We start from the raw sequence: 13466 nt of genomic DNA on the forward strand, positions 1-13466 counted from the left end.
CAGGCACACTCTTTTCTTCTATAGTACAAAAAAGCACTCCGTCTACAGCCCACAAGTGGCCCATCTGACCGCTGTGTCATCCTCAGCTAAGGATGCGGGTAGGAGGGGCGTGTGGTCATCACACCGCTCTCCTGGTCGTTACAATGGTTGTCTTTGACTGGAGCCGCTACTATTCGGTCGAGTAGCTTCTCAATTGGCATCACGAGGCTGAGTGCACCCCGAAAAATGGCAACAGCGCATGGCGGCCCAGATGGTCACCCATCCAAGTGCCAGCCACGTCCGACAGCGCTTAACTTCGGTGTAACTGACGGGAACCGGTGTATCCACTGCAGCAAGGCCGTTGCCCCTTCTACAATGCGCTATAAATTAACTAATTAGTAAGCAATTATTTGTGAGATCTTACCTCCATATATTATTGTAATGCTGTAACTATTGCTGTAAGTACTTCTGGCAATACATGTAAACCGGAATATGTACAAATCAGAAAACTATAGATCCATAGCTTTCCTGCCAGGCATATAAAAATGATAAAAAAAGTGAAGCACCAGAAGAAACAGTTTGGTAGATGTACATACAATCGGCAGATATGTGAATGATTAGAGCTGCAATTCTCTATGGCAAGTAGAACTGCCAACAGAGTATATTACTATTGTTCATGTCGATACCAGGTCTGGCAGAGTATGTAAGTGGCGTGAGAAGCATCATATGTGCATTCTGGATTATTACCACATTTCTGATGATGTCACCACCTAATGACATCACCTAATGACATCTGCCAGATCTCTACCCCACTCTTCTCCCACTACTCTGACATCATAATTCAAGATGGCGGACACAAGCCAATTGCCTTAAGTATAAAAGGGTGGGAAATTCAAAAAATGGCGCTAAATTGAAAAACTCCTGGCTGTCATTGACGTCATAGCTCACTTGTGCTAAGAACTCAATTTTCCTAAGAGCAAACTGGCGGAAAATTCAAAAAATCCAAGATGGGAAAATACTATATTGGTGGGATAGTCAAAAAATCCAAGACAAAGAATCAGGTAACTTGTGCTAGGTATAGAATCCAAAATAAAGGACCTGAGGCTACTGGGGCAGGCTACTGGGACTGGCAGTAGGGTTGCCATATCCCATGTCGCAAGTATAGAATCCTAGGTGATGGACCTGAGGATATTGGCACAGCCTGCTCTGTTACCAGATCACTTGTGCTAGATATAAAATCCAAGACGGCCACTTCTCCTTCTGGGTTTTCCCATTACATTATAGCTCACTAACAGAGCCAGCATAGTTGCCAGGTGTCTTGTGCTAAGAGCGCACTTGTGTCAAGTTTAAATTCCTAGTTTAAAATGGTGTCAAGTTAAACATGTATAGTGTGTTTATAACGATAAGATTGGAACAGCTGCATCAGCGTTTTGTTTGTTTGAACAAATGCTACACTGAGAAGGTACCTTGTGCTATGCAGGAGAGAGCCTCTACACTGAACTGCCAACCTGCAGGCCACCCACGCTGCTGGTTGAGAGCCATTTTGTCAGCTCTAGAGTCTAGTGTGGAGAATTCCTATAGCCAGCGGCACGTTTTCTTTCAGTTTTGATTTTATATCACTCATCACAATGTGAGATTACATCTGAGTAATCTTCTCCCTTCACTTCAAATCAGAATATCTTACACTAAACATAAATTATCCTAAGACTCTGTGGTAACATTGAACACAATGGGCTACTGTTAATAAAGTGTAAATGCATTATTTCTTGTAGAAATCATGTGTGCAATTCTATTGTGACTGCACATTGCGTGATCTACCAACATTTATTGAACTGTTATAAACAATTTGAAAAATATGGCAGAATTGATGTAGAAAAGAAACAATTAGCTAGAGTGTAATGAAGTATACCTACTTTTCTCACAGGTACAAACTGTATGTCCTATAGGTTGGAACAGTTCATACAATTTCACAGTCAAGCCAATAAAATGTTTTCACAAATAACAGGCTACAAAACTGTGAATAATATTTTACAAAATACTATTTATAATAATATAGTAGTTTAACAGTTTACAATACTGAAGTATTTACAAAATTTAGCTCCTGTAAATTTAACAGCTTTACAGTCATAAACACATGCACACACACCCATATATATATATATATATATATATATATATATATATATATATATATATATATATATATATATATATGTCATCTTGACAAATGATTTGCTTAGTGCCATGGCATGACAGCGCAATTTTCAGGTGCACCACACTATGTACCACATGTTCTTATGATTCATAACTGACTTAACACACCAGATGGGAAGAAGGAGGAGGAGCACCATCTACACTGCCAATACTACCCTACAAGCACTCAAAGTAATCTTCAACCACGAGAGCCATTGTGACCACGTGCTGTACAACCTTAGCCTATCTTAGCATGACACCCCTCTCTGTAAGGCATCTGTACATTTTTCGTGAAAGCCTACAAACTCCACAATCTGTGGCCCTTTCACCTCGCCTTTCATCAAGCTGATAACCTTATTGTCTGTCAACTTTATGTATAAGGATTATCAGCTACATATCCAGACATGTCGAATGCATGGGAGTGGCACCTTACTGCTTCTTATGGATAACAACCTTCACCAAATAGATAATGCTACCCAACTGCTTATAAACTAACTTTGGGTCTTCAAAATGAAACGGATACATATGGAGTTTAGATGGATTTTATGTACTCATACTTACATAAAGAGTTGTCATGCACTGTATCAAAACTTTCACCATCTCCACAACTACATATTCTTTTTTTGAAGATTGTAGCCCATTTAAAATTTGACTTGACGATCTGTTATCTTCCACCACAATGCTTCTCCCACAAACTGACTAAAGAAATGCCATAATGTTTCTAACATTCTGCATTGTTTTCCTAAAAATTGCATTTGTCGTTAACCTGAAAAAGTCCTTACCAAATGAACATCACATGGAAGCCCTATTTCGCTATTTTTATCGATGTATGCCTTTCAACAAGGGATTCTACTTGAAGGCAATAATGCTGTTGACTCTATTCAGCTACAATCCTAACTTGAGACATTTCTTGGGGTTCTGGGGGTTTCAGTATGTGTCTTGTTTTTCCCTCTTGCGTTGTCAACAGCTTGGGGTGGCAACCATTTTGCTGAAGTCGCTGTGAGCATCATGCAAACTGCCAGGATACATTATGTCTAACGCCAAAAATGTATCCTACACCAAAATATGGTGCCACAGTTGATAAATTACCTAATATGGCGACTGCAGCACTAGACATCCCTTGAAACCCTGCAGTAGATAGAAATTGTTACATGTCAGCCTGGTGTAAATTGTTGACATCTAAGTACAGGATGTAACTATAATGGTTAGATATTTCATTAAACTTCTCATCCATCTGTGGGTTATTTGTCTCAGCATGCTTATGGACACAGTGGCAAAGTCCTCTGTGAATCTCATGCTAAAAAAAGGAAAATGACAAGATTGGTTAAGAGTTAGATTTCAACAGCTGTACATTTTTGCATGGTGTTCCATGAAAACTCTGGTATGTTGTAGTAGAATCATGATGTAGTATGTGTGTTTCCACGTATACATTCCAGAAGTGCTCAGAAATATCTCCAAGTATGATGTATGATATTTCTGTGTCCACACAAAGTCTTGCATGCACACCTATATTAGAGATGTTTAACTTCTACCAAACACTCACTGACTATCTGTGTTCCATATTCGTTATGGTATTGCCTGTAAGTTTACTGGAGGTGCGATTGTGTTGGGCAGTATTGTTTCTCTGTTGAATCTAGATATTTGTACGGAAAGATCCCTTTCTTTGTTATGAGCTAAAACATAGCATCATCAGGATGTGCAGCTTGAGTGAGATGCATGTGGGATATGGAGTACTGCAGGTGGGATAGCAGAATAGTGACACAACTCAGAGATACGATTTCCATACTATCTATTACTGAGTACAATATACATAACTCTTGTAATCATTACAAGTGCACAGCGTACTCTAAATTCTCCTTGCCACCTTTTCTTCAGTCAGATTCCAATGATCTCTTACTGTAAAATCTGGGTCGGCTCCCAGGACTGGTTCAGTTGTCTCTTCTACTAGGAATGTCCAAGCTATTTGCATATCTGTTCTGAGGTCGAGCGTGATGTGTGCAGTTCCAGCAGCTGTGATTACAGAGTCATTGCTGCATGCAGTTGTAGCTGCTATGGCGACAGAGTAGCAGGCTTGAATGCAGGTGATAGAGTGCTCATATCAGCGCCAGTATCAACAAGGAAATACGTGTGTAGGAGACTGTCATGGACGAACAGTCGGTAACTGCCTGCCCATTAAAACGCTGATTCGGTGCCTGTTTTGTCATGGTGTGCAGAGGCGTTTTGTTAATGAAGGATGGCCTGGTGCGCTTACGTCAGGTCGCCATTCTACTTTGGGTAGGCGCAGGCTTGCCTGCAGTGCTTTGCAGCTGCCCGAATCTGGTGTGAAATTAGTAGTAGCGTTGCTGTGTGTTGGGCATGGAAGCAGGTGATGCACTTGGTCGGCGTGGCTTTTGTCTATACACAGAGTTAGGGTAGTGGCCAGTTGGGGGAGGATGAAAACAACCTTGGCTGTCGCAGTAGGTGACTGTTGTGATGACCTGTGTGGCTGCGCCATGAAGGGCGCTCTGGGTGGTAGAGGGGTGGGGTACTGCTCGGTTCAGGTCCATCAAGTCGTCGACAGGCAGTCTGCGGCTGCTCAGAAGGCGGGGTGACCCGGCTGGGATCGTGCAAAATCGGTTTCGGTGCAAGTATACTAGGTGTCAACAGCAGTGTAGTGCTCTTGTTTGTTGATCGGAATGCTGTGTTGCGATAGTAGCTGCATTCTGTCAACGAGGCAAAGTTTTAACTGCAGAGGTACCTTCTCATGCGCTATCATCGCTGTCTGAAAGTCCTCTGGCAGTTTTAGGAGCCAAAGTGGCCATAGCGCACGATCAGGCAGTAGCATTGGATCAATTAGAACTCTCAGGTGTCACCACACCGAAGACAGCGTGCTGTTGCCCAAAGTGGTCTCGTTGATGACGAGATGTATCTGCTGTTCAGACGAGCGTGTTAGACATTGTAGCAGTGACGCAGCTGACGCGGGTATGACGTCACTCGAACTGGGAGGCAGCAGTATCTGATCTTTCCGACGCGAGGTCGTGAAAAACGCGTTCACATATTCCATAGTTGGTTATGGTGTTGGGTCTGGGTTATACACATGCTAAGCACGATAATGGACTAGAATCGATTCGGTTGTGATGACCTGTGTGGCTGCGATATGAATGACGTCATAGTCTGTTTCGTGGACCTCGGATATAGTCGCAACAGTCGGAACCGAATTTGGAAAATCGGAATGCACAGGAACTGAAAGATGATGTAAACCTTGATCCGACAGTCCATTGGCAGATTGATGGCGAAACAGAATGGCGGAGTGGTATGGTGCGGCCATTGTTGTCCAACCGTAACCACACTGTGGGAGGCGTCCATATGGTTCAGGTCACTAACACGAGTGTCATAATGTTCATGATAACCAGCACTGGAACACGCGGTGCTTTGTTCTGTGAGAAGCTTGAAGGCATCTAAATTAAATATTGTTATGGAAGCAGGTGGCCATAGGTCATTGTGATTCTCTGCAGCACTTTTGTCTGAAGTACCAGGAAGTGATTCACTCGGTGTCAAATCTGTAATGTTTATGGTGAAGTCACTCTGTAATTTTGACACTCGTCATGGCACAATTTGCTGCTTGACATCAGCGCCAAAGATGTTGGCGAACAATGAAAGTATTGTCGCTGCATCGTTCAGCATTGTAGTAACGCCCAAGTCTCAGTGGGTACTTAGTGACTTTGCCCACGGAATGATCATGCAATTCACTAGCACTTGTTGAGAGATGTTGTCGGTGAGGTTGTACCGTTAGTAACGGCAGCATTCTCGATGGTGTAATCGACGTGGCAGATTTTCGACTTAACACCAAAATCGCGGCGCGACGCGGAAATTCGGGTCACCACTGGGACAAATAGAGTATCGTAGGTGTAGTGGTAAAATAGTGACACACCATAGAGATACGATATCCTCACTATTTATTACTGAGCACAATATACGTAACTTGTGTAATCATTACAAGCATACAGAGCATGCTAAACTTTCCTTGCCTCCCAGGCAGCGGTCTTCCTTTTTTCCAGCCAGAGATGTTCCACTGCCATATGTATATCTTCCTGGTTCATGCAGACATCTCTTCAGAAATTGGTTTCAGCAAGTTTCTGAAGAGATGCATGAATCTTAATGAATGCAGGGAATGCAACATATATTCTTGGTGGCTCTCCTGGAAAATGAAATATATTTCTCTGTGTCCTCAGCTAGGATAATAACCTGATCACTGTACAAACCAAAATCAGCAAAATGCTCAATAAAGAAATGAGCATCAAACCCACTCCAATTGTACAATATGTCATGGGAGTAATTCAGACTGCAATGAGTTGTGCACTGAACCATAGAATTTAGCGATTCCATAGCAATGGAGGGTAAGCTACACTGCAGCTGTATTAGCTAATGGCAACCTCGAACAACAGCAGATTTGCATTATCATACAAAGATTGTATTTCCCATGTGACAATTACAGGAATGTTAGTGTGGTAAATCACAACTTCCTTTGCAAGCTCTTCAAGCACAGAAAGCAACCATCTTCAGGATCTTCCCTAATGCATTATCTGAAACAGTTACTGCTCAAGTTGTATGAACATGCAATCTGATACACTATTGTAAATGGCACTTGTCGTTCTTCGAGGGTTTTATCTGAGGCAGTGGCGTCACCCTCACAGCCCGCCACAGAAGTTAGTTTATACTATAAAGTCTACATGCTCCTTATGCAGAAAATTCTTCAACTTCAAAAACTTAATTAGTTTACCCCAGTAAGCACCTCTACATGCGCTGGTTCCTGTGTAGCAGATGCACTGTTAATTCCTCACTTGAATAAAATGCGTTTGGGTACCTAGGACAAATATGCAATAATCCATTACATCTTGAAATTGGGATGAAATTAGGTGGGACATTTTCTTGATCCATCAGTAGTGCTGGTTCTTCTCCTAGGAGATCATCAACAAATCTGCATATTTCACATGCTGACTAGCGATATCGGAGAAGTGAAGCGGTCCAGCAAGTTTATGAAAATCATTATTGTGCTTATCAGGCTTGCACTCATCCAAGCTGTGTACATAAATAAGTATATGGGAATTCTGTCTCTGAAATTTAGCGACATCTTGGGGTTTCATGAGGAATTCACTATCATAATATCTATGAATATTACCCATGAGTTACTGATATTTATATTCAGGATGTATCTTAATATTTCTCTTTCAGTCCAGAAGTGAGCATGAAAAGCAAAAGTTGTTATTTTGATAATTAATAACGTCCTTTTTACTAGCAGTACCCTTTGGAAGAGGAGTGTAAGAAAGCTCACTACTTACTGAATCAAATACATGTCTCTGAACGTCCAAATAACAGAATCTACGAGGGTTGGAACTTTAATAGCGGCAACTATTTATTTACAGCTCGTACAAAATAGATACATATTTCAAAGTTTTACTCAACTTCAAAGTAGTCACCAGCATTGTGTATAACCTGTTGCCAGTGATGTGGAAGTCGTAGGATACTCTTAGCAGTGCCAGCTATGTTGACAGTTCGAGCGGCACGGTCTATTGTCGACGAATTTGTAGCAGTTCTGAAGTGAATGCCGTGAAGTGTTTCCTTCAGTTTAGTAATCGAGTTGAACTCACGAGGGCTTAAGTCAGGGGAGTGCAGTAGATGGTATAGCACTTAGCAGCCGCATCGGTCAAACAAATCAGTAACAGCTTGCACTGTACGTACTTGAGCATTGTCCTGCAAAATGATGGCCAGATCCTGCAGAAAGTGTCATCACTTCTGTCTCTAAGCTGGTCATAGGTTGTGTTCCAAAAATGAACAGCACAGAGACAAAAGTCATGATACTTTCTGCAGGACCTGACCATCATTTTGCAGGACAATGCTTAAACACGTACAGTGCAAGCTATTACTGATTTGCTTGACTGATGGGGCTGCTAAGTGCCATACCACCTACTGTACTCCCCTGACTTAAGCCCTCGTAAGTTCAACTCGATTTCTAAACTGAAGGAAACACTTCACAGCATTCGCTTCAGAACTGCTACAAATTCAGCGGCCAATAGACTGCGCCGCTCGAACTGTTAACACAACTGGCACTGCTAAGAGTATCCTACGACTTCCACATTGCTGGCAACGGGTTACACACAATACTGGTGACTACTTTGAAGGGCAGTAAAACTTTGAAACAGGTATCTATTTTGTACGAGCTGTAAATAAATATTTGCCACTGTTAAAGTTCCAACCCTCATACTAACAGCTTCCCTGAAATCTCTTCCTTTGAATCACAGAATCGCACATGTATGTGTTTTAAGATAAAGTTCCTATACCACTTACCAGTTGAGGAGCCTTGCAATACCATGTCAATTTCATCCCAGACAGGTATGAGGGATGTGCTAGCAACACCTTCCAGTTTTGGCAGACCTATGAACTTACAACATATTGCATCACTACACTTAATGGTTGGATATCATGGATTACCTACGATCTTGGAAACTTCTCATTACAAAACTTCTTGACAGTTGGTTAGGAGTAGGGTAGGCTCACGATACCTAACTCAATTATCAATGTGACCGATTTATATCCTGTCCTCAAGTGCTTTTCAAATTACTGTGTGTGACTATGCTGTGGTGCAACATACCTGATGTTCGTGGGCACTAACAGAAAAGGCCGAGAAGCTGCTGCTGCTCCAAAAAATGATCATTATTAACAGTTTGATATCTCCATCCAGAGATTTACAGTCTGGGTCAGGTTGGTGTAGATGTCATCAATGTGGGTAATGGTGCAGGCCAGAGAGCTGGTGACAGAGCAGATGATACCACAACACTCAAGACAGTCTGAGTGTGGGTGACAATGCCTGTGGCAGTGCTAGGAATGGTCCAGATATGGGCAATGATGCTGGTGGTAGTACTGTCACTTGTTATGGTCCAGGTGTGGGCATAGGTGGTGGCAGACTGAAATTATTCAATATTTCTGAAAACAGTACAACAGTCTGTAAGTACCATGTAAAAAAAATTATATAGACAAATATAGAGATAGAAAGACTGATACATATAATCTCATTCGCAGCCACTTCACTCCAGTTTCCTTGTGAAAATGCACAACCCTCCGGCTCCTTCTCGAATATGCATGCACACTCTTAGTCATCTGCAAAATCAAGTTACAAGCCCTGAGATGGTGCAGTCAACTCATTACCCAGATTGTTAGGCCACCTGCCCTGAGACATTGCCTACGCAGTGTTATTTTTGCCTAGGAAAAAAATATTGATCTGAAAGTATACATATACACATATATAAAAAAATTATTGTATGATAATTATACTTCTTTCATCATCAACATATGGTGGGTTGGGTGCCATATCATCAGAGCCCTGAGATGACATGAACTGGTATGAATCACTGTTCCAGATGTATCGGCCCATGATGTGTAGCCAGCCTTGCAACAATGGCACCTGTTTTACATTTCCAACTAGAAAAAAACAACAGTCTCTAAGTATACACACACACACACACACACACACACACACACACACACACACACACACACACACACACACTTACGCATGTGCGCATGTGCATGTGCATATACAGTGTGGAGAAAAATAGTGTCACAAAATTTTAATCCTGTATAGCTGATGCCAGTAGGAACCAAAATTACTAATGTTGTGCAGGTTGACAACTCATAATATTTAAACTATGGAAACTTGGCACCACATCCTCCGACTGGCCACGTGATTGCCCTGTTGCCGGATGCTCTGGGCAATGCATGACCACGAATGCTTTGCCTGCCAGAGATCATGATGTATCGAAGGTGGCCTGCACACTCGGTGGTAGCGCACCAGCCTCCCACCCTGGGGGCACGGAGGCGAATCCCCTGGGATCCTCCAACATCCTTTGTAGTTTCATGACAAGACGTACCAGGAACAAACCCATCAACAAGTGTTAGTTCGCTTACAGAAAGTCTTTTACAAGTTGTGTCAGCGCTGTAAAGGGCCTTTTTTGTAGCTAGGACATTGTTTACATAAAGCGGTGCTCGAACTGGCGTCGCTCTGACGCGACAAAAGTTTTGTAACGTCGAACAGTGTTTTTCTGAACTCTTTCAAATATTCCTGGCATTGCCCTGATGTGATTGGCAACATGTTGAATGCAGTCCATTAAATCCTCTTCATTTCTAGGTGGTTTGCGTCCAGGTGGGTGAACTAGAACATTGAAGAATCCCCACAGGGAAAAGTCCAGTGGCGTTAGGTCTGGTGACGGCAGGGGCCATGTCCTACGAGCACCTCTGCCAATTACCCGACCGTCGAAGAATTCATTTAAATATCTGCACACAGCACCCTCTTATGTGTGGGTGTTCCTCATGCTGCAACCACATGCGTAGCGGTATGTCCAGGGGAACATCTTCCAGCAGTTCAGTTATAGTTCTTGCCAAAAGTGAAGGTAATTTGCTCCGGTAAGTCGAGGAGGTAGACAGACCGGCCAAATCAGATGGTCATCCACAACGCCTTCCCAAATGTTGAGCGAAAATTGTTCGTGGTGTCCATGCATGTACGTGATGTGAGGATTTCCCCTTGCCCACTATGAACGTTTCGAGTGTTGTAAAGGCCATCCTGATAGAAGATGCACTCGTCGATAAACAACACAATGGCAAGGAAGTTGTGATCTAATGCAACACATTGCAGACACCACCGGCAAAACCCTAGCCTGTGTTCATAGTCCGCCACAGGATTTAGGTCTTGACCAAGGTGGAAACTAAATGGATGCTAGCATCATCCCTTAAAACATACCAGTCTAACTGAGGAGTGACCCCTGTGTCCTTCCACGCACTCGAGTACTTATCGTAGGTGCTTCCTCGAAGCGCTTGAGAACAGTCTCTTCAACTGTAATATCCCATCGAGTTCGAGGTCTTCCAGCATTATCATGATACCACACTAACAAGCCTGTTTCGTCAAGTCGCTGGTGAATTGCTATACACATTTGCGGGTGTGGGAGGGGTCTTGCTGGGTACCGTTCCACATACAACTGTTGAGCTTCATGTGCTTTACCATTGGCTAGTCCATAAACAAAAACTATATCTCGTTGTTCTTCAAATGAATACTGTGCCTCCATGCTTACTGTATGACTAAATCATAGGTGATGTGTGTGTGCTCTGAAGCAAAGCATATGTGAGAATGCTTCTGATGTGAGGTGCAGGCAAACAGCAATATTACACTGGGGCAGAGATAGTGCGAGGGACGTTTGTACGTGTGAACTGACAATCATAGTGCTGCCCATCAACTGATGAATGGCAACAGGGCAATCCCACGGCCAATCAGAGTGTGTGGCACCAAGTTGCTATAGTTTAAAAATGGTGCGTTGTCGACCTACACATCATCATTAATTTTGGTTCCTAATGGCATCAGCTATCTGGGGTTAAAATTTCGTGACACAATTTTTATTCACCCTATATATATATATATATATATATATATATATATATATATATATATAAAACGCACCATTTTATAGAGATAGAAAGACTGATACATATAATCTCATTCGCAGCCACTTCACTCCAGTTTCCTTGTGAAAATGCACAACCCTCCGGCTCCTTCTCGAATATGCATGCACATAAATATATAAAAGAAACTTCTGAAAATTTTGTTGGTACTGACCATCATTCAGATGCCTTATTTTATCAGTATCCAAAAACCCATCCATTGTCTGATTCCAGCAGTCTCTGCATAAATTTATAAATTCATTGAATGTTATGTCAATTCACACATTCGTTAGATAAATATGTTTTAAATTCATATTACCTTGCTTGAAAGCAATAATAAGGTTCGAATTATCTCTTACCAACGATTTGGAATCCTGGAGTATGTCTGACTCAAACAAAAGACATCGACTTCAAAAAATGGCTCTAAGCACTATGGGACTTAACATTTGAGGTCATCAGTCCCCTAGAGTTAGAACTACTTAAACCTAACTAACCTAAGGACATCTCACACATCCATGCCCACTGCAGGATTCGAACCTGCGACCATAGCAGCAGCACGGTTCTGGACTGAAGCGCCTAAAACCGCTCGGCCACAGCAGCCGGCACATTAACTTCATATGTCACCTGTATGTGACTCATCTACATTTTCCACCAGTACATCATCAAATATAAAGACAGGATTCAGCTTTACTCTTTGAGGTGGTGGGATATCACTGCTTTGTCTGGAAGTTTTCTTTGTAATACCATTGACGCCTGTCAGTATCTACTACAATAGTTGATGTGTGGGCTAGAATATTGTTTTTGAAAATATTTATAAATGTTTGAAGTGAAGTGAAGTCAGGATGCACTAGCAGAACCATGAGAACATTTCTCTTGTGACTGTCCAATAGACCTACAACTATCGATCGTATATTGCCTGGCAGTAGTGAACCATTCCTCTTCTTATTCTGTTTTTCTGCATTGTTCTCAGACCAATTAATTGCCACAAAGTCCTTCTGCAGACAGTGTTTCATCCATCCACTCATCCCTGGTACATTTTCTGGCCGGGATGGGGATTTCCTCTGCCCAGGGACTGGGTGTTTGTGTTGTCCACATCACTTCAACATCATCATCATCATCATCATCATTCGTGATAGTGACTCGATTTGATTGTGTAAAACTTCGACTGTGTAAAAATTGGGACTTTTTATGGGCAATGAAGACCACGCAGTTGAGCGCTCCACAAACCAAACATCATCATCATCACCATCCACTCATTATAACAACTGTGTGATTATATTAGCATACATGGGATTTTGTAGCAAAAAACATACACATGTCTTACACATTTCTTTTAGTATTTTGTAAGCTCATACATATAGATGGATATATGTAAATGCTCAAATAAGAATACAGTTCTAAATATGCTAAACTCATACATATTACTGCTTATTGATGTGTAACAAGTGTCAAAATATTGAACTAAGTTTAATACTGGGGGCTCAGCTGTTTGCCATGATAATTTTGTTAAATTGATCCATAGGCTTTCATCAAATCTGAACATATAAGGCTGCCCACTCAGCCTCTGGTCGAGTGCACACTGTATTGTGTAACTAGCATACATTAAATTCTTAAAAGTCTTCGCCTGCATATGAGTGCTACCTGTTTCATTGAGAAATTAAGTTGGCCATGGAAAGTAATCTGCAGCGATCTTGTGATTGCGTAATAACACTGTGGGAATCTATTTCGAGCAAATGTGCCTGCTATTGCAACTCAGTTACTGCATAACCAACACCATTCTGATCCAGCTAGTATCACTTTCCTATGGCAGTATCATTGGTTTTCAAATACCA

At 41.9% G+C, this 13466-nt stretch overlaps 1 pseudogene; it reads right to left on the reverse strand.

The window, feature by feature from the left end:
* Positions 1-226: 226 nt before the first annotated feature.
* On the reverse strand, positions 227-345 carry LOC126089679 (5S ribosomal RNA; annotated as a pseudogene).
* Positions 346-13466: the final 13121 nt, after the last annotated feature.

Source organism: Schistocerca cancellata, chromosome 6, assembly GCF_023864275.1.
Source record: "Schistocerca cancellata isolate TAMUIC-IGC-003103 chromosome 6, iqSchCanc2.1, whole genome shotgun sequence".
NCBI lineage: Eukaryota > Metazoa > Arthropoda > Insecta > Orthoptera > Acrididae > Schistocerca > Schistocerca cancellata.